This window comes from Stegastes partitus, unplaced genomic scaffold (assembly GCF_000690725.1).
Source record: "Stegastes partitus isolate 25-593 unplaced genomic scaffold, Stegastes_partitus-1.0.2 Scaffold1042, whole genome shotgun sequence".
In the NCBI taxonomy this organism is placed as follows: Eukaryota; Metazoa; Chordata; class Actinopteri; family Pomacentridae; genus Stegastes; species Stegastes partitus.
The window spans coordinates 171,233-184,409 of NW_007578773.1; the positions used below are offsets into that span (position 1 = coordinate 171,233).

The following is a 13,177-nucleotide window of genomic DNA, read 5'->3' on the forward strand; positions in this document are numbered from 1 at the left end:
ACTGATTCAGAGAGATCAGAAATCACAAGTCAGTAAAGAGTCACACATTATTGAATGCCTCATTAGACTTAATGAGGTTGTTGATGCTGCTTGGGGAATGTCGGTGGATATTTTGGGGAAGAGGGTCACAGGGCATCATGTGTCGCTTCATGTTGTCTGAAACTATTTCTTAGATGACAAACGGTGGAGTTGTGGACATTCAAGTGTCTGACTACAGCCCGAGCTGGTATCTGTCATTTGTGGCATCGTGTCATTTGAATAAAGCTGCATTTTAAGGTGACCGTTAATCGTTACTGGTCAAATGAGTGTCTGTGACCATCCCATGACCAGGGTGTGGATTAACTCAGTGGTTGAGAACTTGTTACCAGTTAAAGAGCTCTAAAACCTTTTCTGCACCATTGTCTAAATGTAATGCTCTCATCAGGGCAACAGCAGAAATGAGGTTTACCTTTCTCTTCAAGTCAGAAAGCAGACAGTTTGCACACATATTTCATTTTAGTGCAGTTTAAGTACCAAAATTTTACCAAAAAAACAGCAAATATAATTGAAAGTCAAAACGAGACGTCCATTAAAAATGAGAAACTATAACAATGGTTAGAGACGGCACTGAACTGAAGTCTCCTGGCAGAAAGTCCGCTGACTTATGCCTCCATCTACCCATTAAATGAGGCAATAAGAGCGTACTGAGCCTAGTAGGAGGTGGAGGAGATCCCTACTGGCTCTTAAGTATAACAATGATATGCGATGAACAGTCATTTAATTGCCTGATAACATCCGAAACAGGTGGTCCATCTCTGAATCTCAGCCCTGTGATGGACTGGTGACCTGTCTCAGGTGGACCTCTTTCCTAGTATAGGCTGGGACTGAAGATGCATTGATGGATGCAAAACAATCTTACTCGGGGGCTGAAAACACAAACAAAGCAACTATGGTTTACATATGGATTTGTTGTTCAATGTTTGGTAGAAGATGCTTCAAGTCTCGGGGCTAAACTGAGCTGAAGGCCACCTGAGCATCTCTGGACGCACAGAGATAACGCTGATATCAGCCGTCTCATCTGACTCCGGGTGAAGCTCAAATCACACCGTGCCCACATAGCCGCGAGGGTTTCCAGACGCGAATTGTCGTCTACACATGTCCTCAGTGTGTGCAGTCTGTGTGGGGCCACAAAGTGCAAACACGCATCGTATAAACACAACTGTGTGCACATCAGCTGACTGTTTCCATTTAAAAACATCCTTCAGACGGAAGATGAGGCGTTTTCTAAAATGTCAGAGGGTTAATTGAAGCTTCTGCATCACAACATATTTTATGCTAAAGAAAGTATTTTAAATATTTCTCGGAGAACGTGCCGTTATCTTCACAGCCGCCACGTGGTTCCACATTACAGACACACACACGGATTTGAACTCCGACTTAATAACGAGCTTCGATTAAAAATGAACAGAACTATTTCCTAGGTGTCCCTTGCAGAAGCTAAAATGACTGATCCTTAATAGACTCCAAGGAGAAAAATAAACTCAATTTAAGTCCTACTGTTGCAGCTCATTTCATCTAAGCAGAGAAAAAAAATTATGTAAATGGGAGAATCTGGAGACAACAAAAAAACAAACACTGATGTTAAACTTGTGCAGCTGCCACCACAAATGCTTCAAGTGTTTCAGTTCGTAGACTGGACACAAAGCATGATCAAAAACACATCAGTGACATCTACAAAGCAGGATGCACATCTGGCCTGTTGTTGAACCAGATGCATAAGATGAGATTGGCAGCCATCATTTTTCTATTATTGTCTTTCACAGCTCAGTATATTCCTTTGATCTGTTTTTTTTTTCAAATCCAAATGTCTTACAAACACCTTTGTAATGGAAATGGATAATGAGCTTTCCCAGAGGGGTTAATCAAACCCATTGTTCGCCAAGAATGAAAAGATGTGAAAGGGAACTGATTGATTGTGCAGGAGGAAAAAGAGAATCGCTGTCCGTTTCTCTCAGGCAATCCCTTGTTTCCTCCTTGATACGGGAAGTGATTTATTTTGACAGCTACCTCATTGAGTTTTATTTTATCCAAATGAAACGTCTTTCTTGTGAACTCAAGAGACAGAGAGGGAGGAAGGGAGGGCGAAGCAGACAGACAGAAAGGAGAGTGGTATAAAGAGAAATAAACAATAAAAAAAAAGATGGCAAGTTGGGAATACACACAGGAATGAACGTGTGAAAGCAGCAGTTGAGAGTTGCAGTGAGTAAGCTGCTGGCTGAGAGCCTGGTGGGCTCGATGTGACCCCACAGAGGAGGAGAGAGCACAGTCCAGGTCTATAATTAGAAAACACACAGTGCCACTAATCCTTACTGAATGATTAAACAGCAAACGGCAAGTTTACAGCCAGGAACCCACAACCGGCCAGTTGTGGAGAGTGAAAGTGGTTTTTCCCCGCGGAGTGAAAAATCCGACAGCGGAGATGGTTAAGTTCCGCTTGTAGGTCTGATTCAGGTGAGGCTGATTTAGCCCAAAATAAATCAATGCTTTCTAATAGGATTTCAGAGATGTTAACACGTTAAAGCTGGATTTATGGTTGCCCAATGGAGGGTTGCAGGCCCCGTTAGTAACCGCAGGTCAGGACGGCACAGCGGCGGGACGCAAAGGTGCTGAGACTGAACATCTCCAACAGCTTCTGCTTTTATCGTAGATATTTTTCAAGCAAGTGGAGATTTTTGGCAGTAAAAATAAGAGCAGCAGCAAGTTCAAGTCAGGCACAGTAACCTTCCTTTCAGCAACACCAGAGTTTCCTGGAATTGCGTTTGTTTTCACCATTTAGTGCCGACGCAGGAAGCAGTCTGACCCCCAGAGATAAACATGTAGATGCTGAAGCAGTGGGTCGGCCAAACTTGACGCCAAACACTACAATTTGCTCCTAATCACAGAACAATAACAGACGGAAATGCGTGCACAAGCCAAAATCAGAATTTCTCTTCAAATCTATGCAGCATATAGCCTCAAATTAGTTAAAAAATCTGCAAAGAGTCATTTTTAGTGACACAGTAGTTATATTCCCTAATCCTACAGCAGTGTTTTATTCAACCTCTTGAACCCTGGGCCCTTCCTTCATGTTTCTTTGCTCACATTTTTATTCACTTTTCACTGCAGTGTAAAGTCCTGCAACTCATGACAACAGCACAGCCATGGCTAGACGTAGAGAGGATTTAAACAATGTCTTTGGTGCAGTAAAACAAGTCAAGTGTTGGTTGTAACTGAGTCACAGAGTCATAGAAGTTTTTGTTTTTGCACAGAATCTGTTCAGAGCAAACAAGGGTTAGGTTTATTTTGGCTAATATTTAGGTAAAACAAGTGGCATAAAGTGATTTTAATTAAATATCTAAATTTCAAGCTCACATTTGAATACATTTTCCAATTAAAGTGCACAAAGAAATGCAAAAAAAATTCAAAATCAGTAGGATCTTTTTCAGGTTTTACTGTTTTTGGCTCTGATAAATGATGTCATTTTAGTGCTGTTTTTAAAACAAATAACATATCTTCTTGGATAATTAACAAACTTTGATCATAAACTTGTTGCCAAAAGCTCCTGTTAAAATAATCTCAGTCATTAAATGATTATATTCAAATGGATTAAGTTCTTTGAACATCATTCTGTCTGCCCTTATATTTAAAGAAAGCCATCTTCAACAAACCATTTCCTCAGTGACAATTTTCCATCACAGAAATTAAAATAATCAAGTAGTTTGACCAAATAGATCCACACATTCTAGAGAAGCAACGGTGCAGAGCTGCTTCTAAGCCATTTCACAGCATGAAAGGATTATATTAACGGACAAAAAATTCTAAATAAGTACCTTTGATATGAGTTTTTAGAGGTTAAATCAACAACCAGAGAAGGACTTTGAATTTATCACCTGAGAAACAGCTTTCTTCTCGTCACAGCCTGATCCCCATTTTAACATCTTAAAATGCTGTGGGGGTTTTTTTTTTCCCCGCTCTCACTTCACTGATCTTTATTTATCTAAAATAATCACCTCTTGAGAAAACAGTAGGATCCAAAGGACAAAAAACTCGACTGGCTTATAAATGAGGCGGCACAAAATCAGAAATCTGTTGATCAAATTCAGAATTTTATCCAGCTTTCCTCGTGCTTCTCCTGTTACTCTCAAACTGGACGGCGTAATTTGTCTCGGATTGATTTATTCTTTTGATCCTTATTTCTCCTCAGCGGGGCCTTTGAGAGAAACATGTCAGAATTCAGTAAATCTCCAAACTTGAAGCTGATTTATTTCTGATAAGTCAAAGAAAAGACTATTGTGGGCGGCAAAAATTTCCCCCTGAGGTGCTACAATCTACAAACAAAAACATTGCATCGGACTTTAGATCAATTTCTACGGTAAATGAGAGCGTAGAACTGTTGTAACACCTGACAGAACGCTGTAATTCCACAGCTTATCTTACAAGCTTCTCCTTTCAAAAGCAGTCAATTTACAATCAACTTTGCAAGTAGAGAGACTATGATCATTATTTCCCATCTTTGCTTCAAAGCCCAAAGATGTAGCACACTCAGGTGCCTGCAAAGTTCCCGAATAATGAAAAGTAAGCAAGGATTTTTGAAGGGAGGAAAGAAAAGACGATCATTATCCAAAACACTGCTGCTCAGTGTTTCACAGAAGCCGGTCTTCCTGCTCTCAGCTCCGTGGAGCTTGTTTAGAGACAATCTGTTTAGCAGCTACACTGAGAGGAGGTAAACGCCGTTTGTCAAATTAACAAGCGCATTTACACAACCCAATCCAACATCTATTGTAAAGTGGCTGCAGAGCGAGCGGCTTGAAACACGCAAATCAACAGTAGCTCGAATCAACGTGGCTTTAGACAAAGATTAACATTCCACCCTGAGCTTTGGAAAAATAGTTCTAGATATTAAGAGTCCAGATGAAACGAGGAAGTATTTGGGGGGCAGATTTATAAGTTTTCCTCCCGTCAGACTGGCAGCAGCTGCAGAAGACAGCTAATCATTAGCCAGTTAGCCTCCATTATGGCCTGGGATCCAGGCCTGGTGATAAAGAACCAAAAGGACTCAGGGCTCACAGCTTAATGATCCAAAGATCAGTGCAGGATTTACAGGCTCAGGGTTTGTGCCACGGCCCCCCTGGACAAAAGCCTCCTCCCTTCCTTCATCTACTTCGGCGGAGGGACTGAGTTCATAAAAACCAGGAAACAATGTTGGAAAGTAATGAAATCTCCCACCTATCGTGGCAAGAAAAATAAAATGAAGGAGACATCAATCGCTGGGGAAAAGCTTGCAGTTGATTAGATGATAAATAAAGGCAAAGTGCCAGGAACAAATATTTCACACACTAGGAGTTTTACTGTGCCTTCAGCAGCCCTCTTATTTAGTTTTCTTTGAACAAGTTACAGCTCTTGGTGCACTCCAAATTTATGGGCATTTGGAGAAAAACTTGATTCAACTGTTTCAAGCCCAGAGGATCAACTCTGATCACTCTGTTCTGAGTCCGAGCTACCCGCTGATGTTTGAAATGAAGCCTTAACTTCCGAAGCTTCTCGTGGACGGCATTCCTAACGGACTAGACGTTTATATGTTGCAAGCTCTCTGCAACAGATTCAGAAGAGTTTGACCTTCCTTCTCATCTCGGATCAAGTCAGTGGTGGATACAAGACACCAGCGTTCACAGAGTCATCCTAAATGACCCCCTGGAACATTAAAGCAAAGTCAGACAATGCATCCACATGTCTTTCTTCTTCCCTGCACCTGCTCAATACTTCACATCGTAAAGTAAGACCAGCTTCTCATGTCACTGGAATCAACTGACAAAATAAACCGACAGCCGGGTTCATGCTTTGCACAATATGAGGGTCTGGTGTTTTATTTGCATTGACAAAAGTTATCGGATATTTGGTTTAGTCTGATTCATGCTCTTTAGATCTCCAGTCAGACTACAGTCCCAGCTTCTGACCTCAATGCAGTTCATTTCTGGTTTTTGCAAACTGAATCCCAGTTTTTCACGTCTACATAATGCAAGAAGCTTCATGATGCTTTAGCAAACTTTAGCATGAGATATTAAGTGATGTAGGAGCTGAAAAAGAGGCTAATTAAGCAGAGCCTGTAGTCTGAGTTTAAATAAAGCTTTAATGACTAAATTTGAAAAACAAGGGTCCCAGAAGGGCAACTAACTAGTTAGATGTATCATGAAATAATTGTTTCTGAAATAAATAATTACAAATGTACAAGACTGCCAAAGAAAGGATCAAAATGTTAAGAGCAAAATTTAAAGTGAAACCTACAATTTTTAATCTATAATGATATGAAGCAGACAATCTTGAAAAGGTGCAACCAGACAGTTTTTGCTAAAGTGTTGCTTGAATGATCAAATCAGCTGTTGAGTTTTTGTTGAATGACTAATTGTTTCATCATTAAACTGCAGCCTAAACATCATCAGTGACATCTGGAACGAATAAAACGCTCGCTATGTTTAAAAGCATGCAAAAGGCTTACGCAAGAACAAGCCAGGCTGACTCACATTCAATCTGCTGCTGTTGGAAAGTCATAAATTTGACATCTGAAACAAACCAATAAAATAAGCTGAACTGCTTCTTTTCCTTGCAGGAGTGACTCTGTGTGCTGCCTTTGAGTAATATACAGAAAACTCAGCTCAATATCATCGTTCGCCGGATAAGAAAAAGACAAAGATCTGACAGCCGCTGCAGCTTCCTTGAGGGTAAAACTGAAAATTCCCAAAAAGTTGAAGGATTTATTTTTAATTTGCAGCAAGCTCATGTTTAGTTGCTGCACAGCCAATTAGAAATGAGCACACTGACAGACTGGATCCTGATGTAGGTAATGGATGGATACATGCAGGTCTGACAAAGTGCACTAATTGGCGTGGAAATGTTCATGGGTCTCTCAGTCAGATCCAGCTGACCAAACTCTAGAGCAGGCCAAATGATGACATCATGAGCTGGCAAAGTGTTTTAAGACGGTCACAGCGGGGTAGGCCCGAGCGAGTTTTACTCATCTCAGGAGAAGCTCTCCATCAGCGTCACCATCCCCCCGGTGTGGTGTGAATGCCTCCTCTGTGAGCCAGGCCAAGGATCTGCCAGCGGCCCCTCGTTTTGTGAGCTGAATGGGCACGGCTCAGCCACGTTTTAACACACCCTAATGTACCATGGCTGGACCACAAAGGCAGCGTGGTAATTTGCCAGGGATAATGACGCTCCCTTAATACGGCCCTAGGGGCCACAAACAGAATGCTTTAAAGAGAATCCCCATCCAGGGATGAGTCCCCTGTCCCCCCACTAGTTTTTTTCTAGGTCTCTCTCTCGCTCTCTCTCTTCCTCTGAGTCCTTCTCTCTCATTGGCCTGAAAGGATCTTGTTTTCTTCCGGCTTATTGTCATCCTGAACTAAATATCAGCAAACAGCAGCGGGACTGGAGGAGACGACTCGCCAACCTCGACTGCAGCCCCTGATCTCGAGGAGCGAAGGGAGCAAAGACAAACACGGCGGAGCTTCTTCAGAGCAGCCAGAGAGGGACCACTGCCGCTCTACTCCAATGACACATATTAGGGAAACATATCAAGGCCACAAATTGAACTGAGCAGAGTAGGTGAGAAGGAGGCGAGTCCTGAGCTAAAGGGAGAACGCTATCAGAACACAAGCAAATGCCAGGGCGGGCCTTCAGGGATATTAAATACAGAGAGAGAAGTGTGGGAGATTGAAGCAGAAGTGGTCTGTACTTTTCCTGATAAATTGGTTTGAGGTCTGGAAGGTGTTTTCTTTTGTTTTTTTGTTTTTTTGCAGTGAAGGTTTGTTGGATGAGTAAAATGTTCAGAATGCTCTGAAAGACAAAAGAATAGAGTTTGTTTATGCATGATGATGTGATAAGCCTGGAGATTTATTTTATTTGTGATAAAGTTGGTCTTTATCTTGTTAGACGTTGAATAAAGCTAATAAGTGCTGGCAGATGGCAACCAGTGATCTGCAGCAGGTAAATCTAAAAGGTTATTTAGAGGGATAATAACATTTGATTATCTTGTTTGTGGGGTTTACGGGTTGGGTAACTCGACTTCAACATGCTCAAAATGCAATTTGCATTTGGCAAATTTTACTCAACTGATCCTCATACGGCAGAGAATTTTAAAAAAAAGAACAGAAAGTGCAACAAGAGATACTGACACAGATTCAGACAGTACGCTTGCTAATAGATGTTCACATAATCTCCACTGATGCCTAAAGAAAGATAACAGATCATCTAATCATCTACATAATGTCTTAATCGTGGCATTTCAGTACAAAAGGCTTGATAACTGAATACAGAAACCACAGATTAATGACACTGATGTCTGATTCTCATGAGCCGTTTGGGGGGAAAAAAGCGCTTCCCTTAATAATTGTCATATTTGTTATTATTGGTCGACTATCACAAGTGACTGTTATCAACACAAGACACAATAAAAAAGGAAATCAAATCATAATGCTGGTGAGCTCTTCTTGTACCAGAAGGTCTAAACATAAAATGTGACTAATAAAAACCACAATCACAGGGAGACCACTAGTTTAACAACCTTTCACTCCTTAACTATTATTATTATTATTATTAACCATTATAACTCAGAATTTCATGTGACATCTAGTTCATTGCAGTGTGTACAAAATTTGAAAAAGATGACACAGTATCCAACCTGAGAGAAAACACAACATTTGTAATGTGGGTAGTTTCTTTGGTTTGCTGGGTTTGTAATATATGTATTGCTCAGTGGCGTTTTTTAGTTTTCATATATTTTAGAAAAAAGTCTCCCAGAAATGACATTCCTATGCAACTCAACTGCATTCTCAGCTACCTTTTGACAGAATATTTGTTCTTGATGTATCACCAATACGTTTGAAATTGCCATTTATTTCACAGCTTTACCTTTTCAGTCAACCAATCATATATTAGTTAGGCGCTACTCAGCACCAACAATATTCTCCTGAACCTAACCACATAGTTTTGGTGCCTAAAATGAACCCTCTGAACCCCATCAGGTTTGCAAGGTGTGCACTGAGACGCCCTGAGCTGCAAATAACAGTCACAGGAGACAAGAAGGAAGCAAATCAAAGTCTTAAACGTCTATAGTATGTAGAGTCATTATCATTAACACATGTATGCACTTGGAAAAATGTTGTACATATTGATTTCATGTTTTTTTACATTTTTGTAAAATAAATGTTCAAAAAATTCTAGTTTCATTTTTTCATTTTTTATGATTTAGGGGGTCTGCAAGATGGGTCAGTGGTTAGCACTGTTGCCTCGCAGCAAGAAGGTTGCCGGTTCGCGTCCCGGTGGGGGCACCGGAATCTGTCTGCGTGGAGTTTGCATGTTCTCCCCGTGCAGCGTGGGTTCTCTCTGGGTTCTCCGGCTTCCTCCCACACAGTCCAAAAACATGTTGAGGTTAATTGGTGATTCTAAATTGTCCGTAGGTGTGAATGTGAGTGTGCTTGGTTGTCTGTCTCTAAGTGTAGCCCTGTGATAGATTGGTGACCTGTCCAGGGTGTCTCCTGCCTTCACCCTGAGTCAGCTGGGATAGACTCCAGCCCCCCCGTGACCCTAGTGAGGATTAAGCGGTGTATAGATAATGGACGGATGGATGATTTAGGGTATTATTACTTTACTATACAGCACAACAACAATTTTTGAGTGTTCTCTACTTCTAGTCATGGTTGTACTATTTCCTCAGAAGTGCAGGACTTTGTATCGCAGTGAAAAATGATCCCGCAGTGAGGAAAAATGTGCCCCGAGCGAAAAAAAAAACACCTCGATGCTGCTTGGTGTTCAACGGGTCAAAATGCAAGTCGTTCCCTGAATCTTTGCTGCATGTCCTCTCCTTCACTCTCTCTTGCATTTTCTACAAGTTTGCCACTGAAGACAAAAATACCTTAAATAATATTAAATAAAACAGAGAAAAAAAACCTTCAAACCTCAGGTGTTGAAGGATGTTATAATGAGTATTTTCTTTACTCCTGTTGCAGTCGAATTAATACCCAGCATGCAAACGCTCTGACAGAGGCTCCAGTCTGCTTTTGCGAAGGTAATTTCGCAAGGTGATTGTGCGCTGGCGTCACACGTATAATGATTTCACCGGTGTAAATTAGGCTCAAGGCTGTCTGCGCCTGAAGAGATTCACCGATTCACTTTCACTCAGCGAGAGAGAGAGAGCCGGAAGTGGAGGTGGAGGGAGGGAGGAGAGGTAAACCTTGTCCATTAGCAGCCTGTATGAAGCCCCTCCACCCGTCCACCCACCTCTTATCTTCCTCCTCTCCACTGCCGTACTCCCCCAACTGCTTTTCAAATCAGTCAGAATAGGGCTTTCACCAAAAAAAAAAAAAAAAAAGACTTACTGTTACTACAAAGGCCACAAAAACATGGAGGGAGGGTTGTGGGGAAGAAATACACTGAAAATAAAGTGAGAGAAAGACAAATAATTGCTATCCACAGCACCAGGGAGGGGAAAAAACTGAGCTGGATTGTGCAACAAATACAAAGTAGAACTTCAGGTAGAAGATGTGGAAGAGCCAATTGAGGAAATGTATGAAAGTGACATGAAAGTTGTGAATAAGAGAAAGATTAAAGTGTACTCACCAGCTAAGCATCACTGGGGTGGAGGGACGGGGCTGAGAGGGCCGTCTGTCCTTTTCAAATTGATTCTAGAGAGAGAGAGAGAGAGAGAGAGAAACGGGGGAGGGGGTGAGTCTTTCACTAGTTTGCTCGCCTCCTTCTCATAAGCAGAGCGCCGAGCCACAAAGAAGTGCTGGCGCTCCCGTAAACAAACCGCCAACTTTTCAATGGAGCAGAGAAGGCGGAGCAGGAATGGCATTTAAACTGAGACTTCGCCGGGTTTTGTGGTTGGGGTGGGGTGGGGAGGGGGACGGAGGATAAAGGAGGACCTGCGAGATGCCTTTACATCAACTGAAGGCCTAAACTGGACAATAACAAACCACAAAGTTCAACGTAGTTCAAACACATTAAACCCCATATAACATTTAAAAAAAAAAACAAAAAACAACGGCCTTGTGTCGCACAGAAAACACAAACGTGTCTGACTGCAAATGAACAATATTGATGTAAATGAGGCGAACAGATGCCTCGCGGTGTCGAATCAAACGCCGATGCTAATATGCAGAGAGCACGTTTGGTTCCAAGCTTTTTGATCTCAATGCCACAGAGCAAATTGGAACAAATAGCCCTAGTTGGTTTCTACGGCAACCTGAAGGAGCAGCTCAGACTTGTGATCCCTCTTGTGGCGTCAACCGCCGTGATATGGCTGCTGTTTCCTTCACTTCCACGCAGAGCAGTAAAAATGAGTAAAAGAGGTTTTTTTTTATTATTATTGTTCTCCAGAGAGACTGATCACGTCTGCTTGTACGTCCACTACAATCAACTGTGCATTCTTTCAGGATGCTGCTATCAATTAAAATCGAATGCAGAACTCAAGAAGCATGCGTCTATGTGGCTAAAAGTTAAACATATTTGCCAAGTAGTCTATCTAAAAAATACTGAAAAATGTCCACTATCACCTAATTAAGCATTAATTTAAAAGTTTTTTGAGTTCTCTCAACGTCTAGTCATGGTTGTTCTGCTTCCATGGAGGTGCAGGAAAAATTATCCCACAGTGAGTAAAAATGTAACAGGAGCAAAAAAATCTGCCCAGAAGTTACTGATGCTGACCATGTAACTGCAGTTTCCCTGAATCTTTGTTGCATTTCATCTCCATCACTCTCTTGTATTTTCTCCATGTTTGCCAGTAAAGACTCAAACACCTGAAGCAACATTAAAAAAAACTATTAAAAATGAAAAAAGAGGGATTGCACATTGTCCAATTCCTCTGCTGAGACTGATCGCATCTGCTTGTATGTGCAATATAACCAACTGTGCATTCATGCAGGATGCCGCTACCGATTAAAATCGAATGCAGAACTCAAGAAAGACGTCTCCAGCAGATGTATTTTTACAGTATTTATGGCTAAAAGTAAAACATATTTGCCAGGTAGTCTAGAAAATATCTGAATATTTTGAAAAATGTCCACTATCACCCAATTAAACATCCATTTCAAACTTTTTGGAGTTCTCTCTACCTCTAGTCATGGCTGTTTCATTTCCACTCATGTGCAGGACTTTATACTGCAGTGTAAAAATGATCCGACAGCGAGCAAAAATGTAACACGAGCAAAAAAACTGCCCAGAAGTTACTGATGCTGAGCATCTAACTGCAGTTTCCCTGAATCTTTGTTGCATATCATCTCCCTCACTCTCTTGTATTTCCTCCATGTTTGCCAGTAAAGACTCAAACACCTGAAGCAACATTAAAAAAACCTATCAAAAATGAAAAAAGAGGGATTGCATATTGTCCGATTCCTCCGCTGAGACTGATCGCATCTGCTTATATGTACACTATAATCAACTAAACTCATGTAGGATGCTGCTACTGATTCAAATTGAATGCATTTCACAGTATTTAGGGACAAAATTAAAACCTTTTTGCCAGACAGTCAGTAAAATATCAGAAAATACAGAAAAATGCCCGTTACCAAAACACTAGCATCCATGTTGACAAAGTCAAAATATGGATTTAAGTTGGACCCAGAGACTACGAGGCCTTTTCGCTTCACAAACAACCGCTAATCAAAATCGGTGTCACTTAATTAAACGTCCAGTTCAAAGTTCCCCTCCGCCGAATTCTCCAGCTCGACGCCGAGACACTTAACATCCAGAAAGACAGGTAGACAAATGCAGTAAAGAGGATTTTCTATGGAGCTAAGCTGAGAATTTAGGCCTGAGCAGCGGGAAGTGTCCGCTCAAACAAAAAAACTCCCCATAATCTCCGGTGTCAGTGTGGGATCAGGCTTTATTCACTGCAACAAGTGAGGAGGAAGAATTCTCATAAACTGCTTAGTCTGTGACCTTCCTCTGGTCGTGCTCTCTTTCAGAAACATGCACCTCCTCCTCCAATCTCCTGCAGGGATGCCTCGACGCCAGACAGTCAGTGTCTGGGATTACTCAACCCTCTTCAAATTCAGAAAAACTTTACCGAACTTAACTGACTGGAATGCGAAATCCGGCATCATCCAAATCACACCAGAGCTGCGATTTGATGAACACACATAACAAAAGGTGCCATCAGAGCTCT

General features: G+C 41.5%; 1 protein-coding gene across 1 annotated transcript in view; it reads right to left on the reverse strand.

The window, feature by feature from the left end:
- The window catches only part of LOC103367378 (semaphorin-5B-like), a 222,994-nt gene that overhangs the window by 167,839 nt on the left and 41,978 nt on the right, over window positions 1-13,177 (reverse strand). Inside the window, exon 2 of the mRNA XM_008295383.1 lies at window positions 10,633-10,697. The gene's annotated coding sequence lies outside the window, so the exon portion shown is untranslated. The remainder of the gene's footprint in view (window positions 1-10,632; window positions 10,698-13,177) is intronic.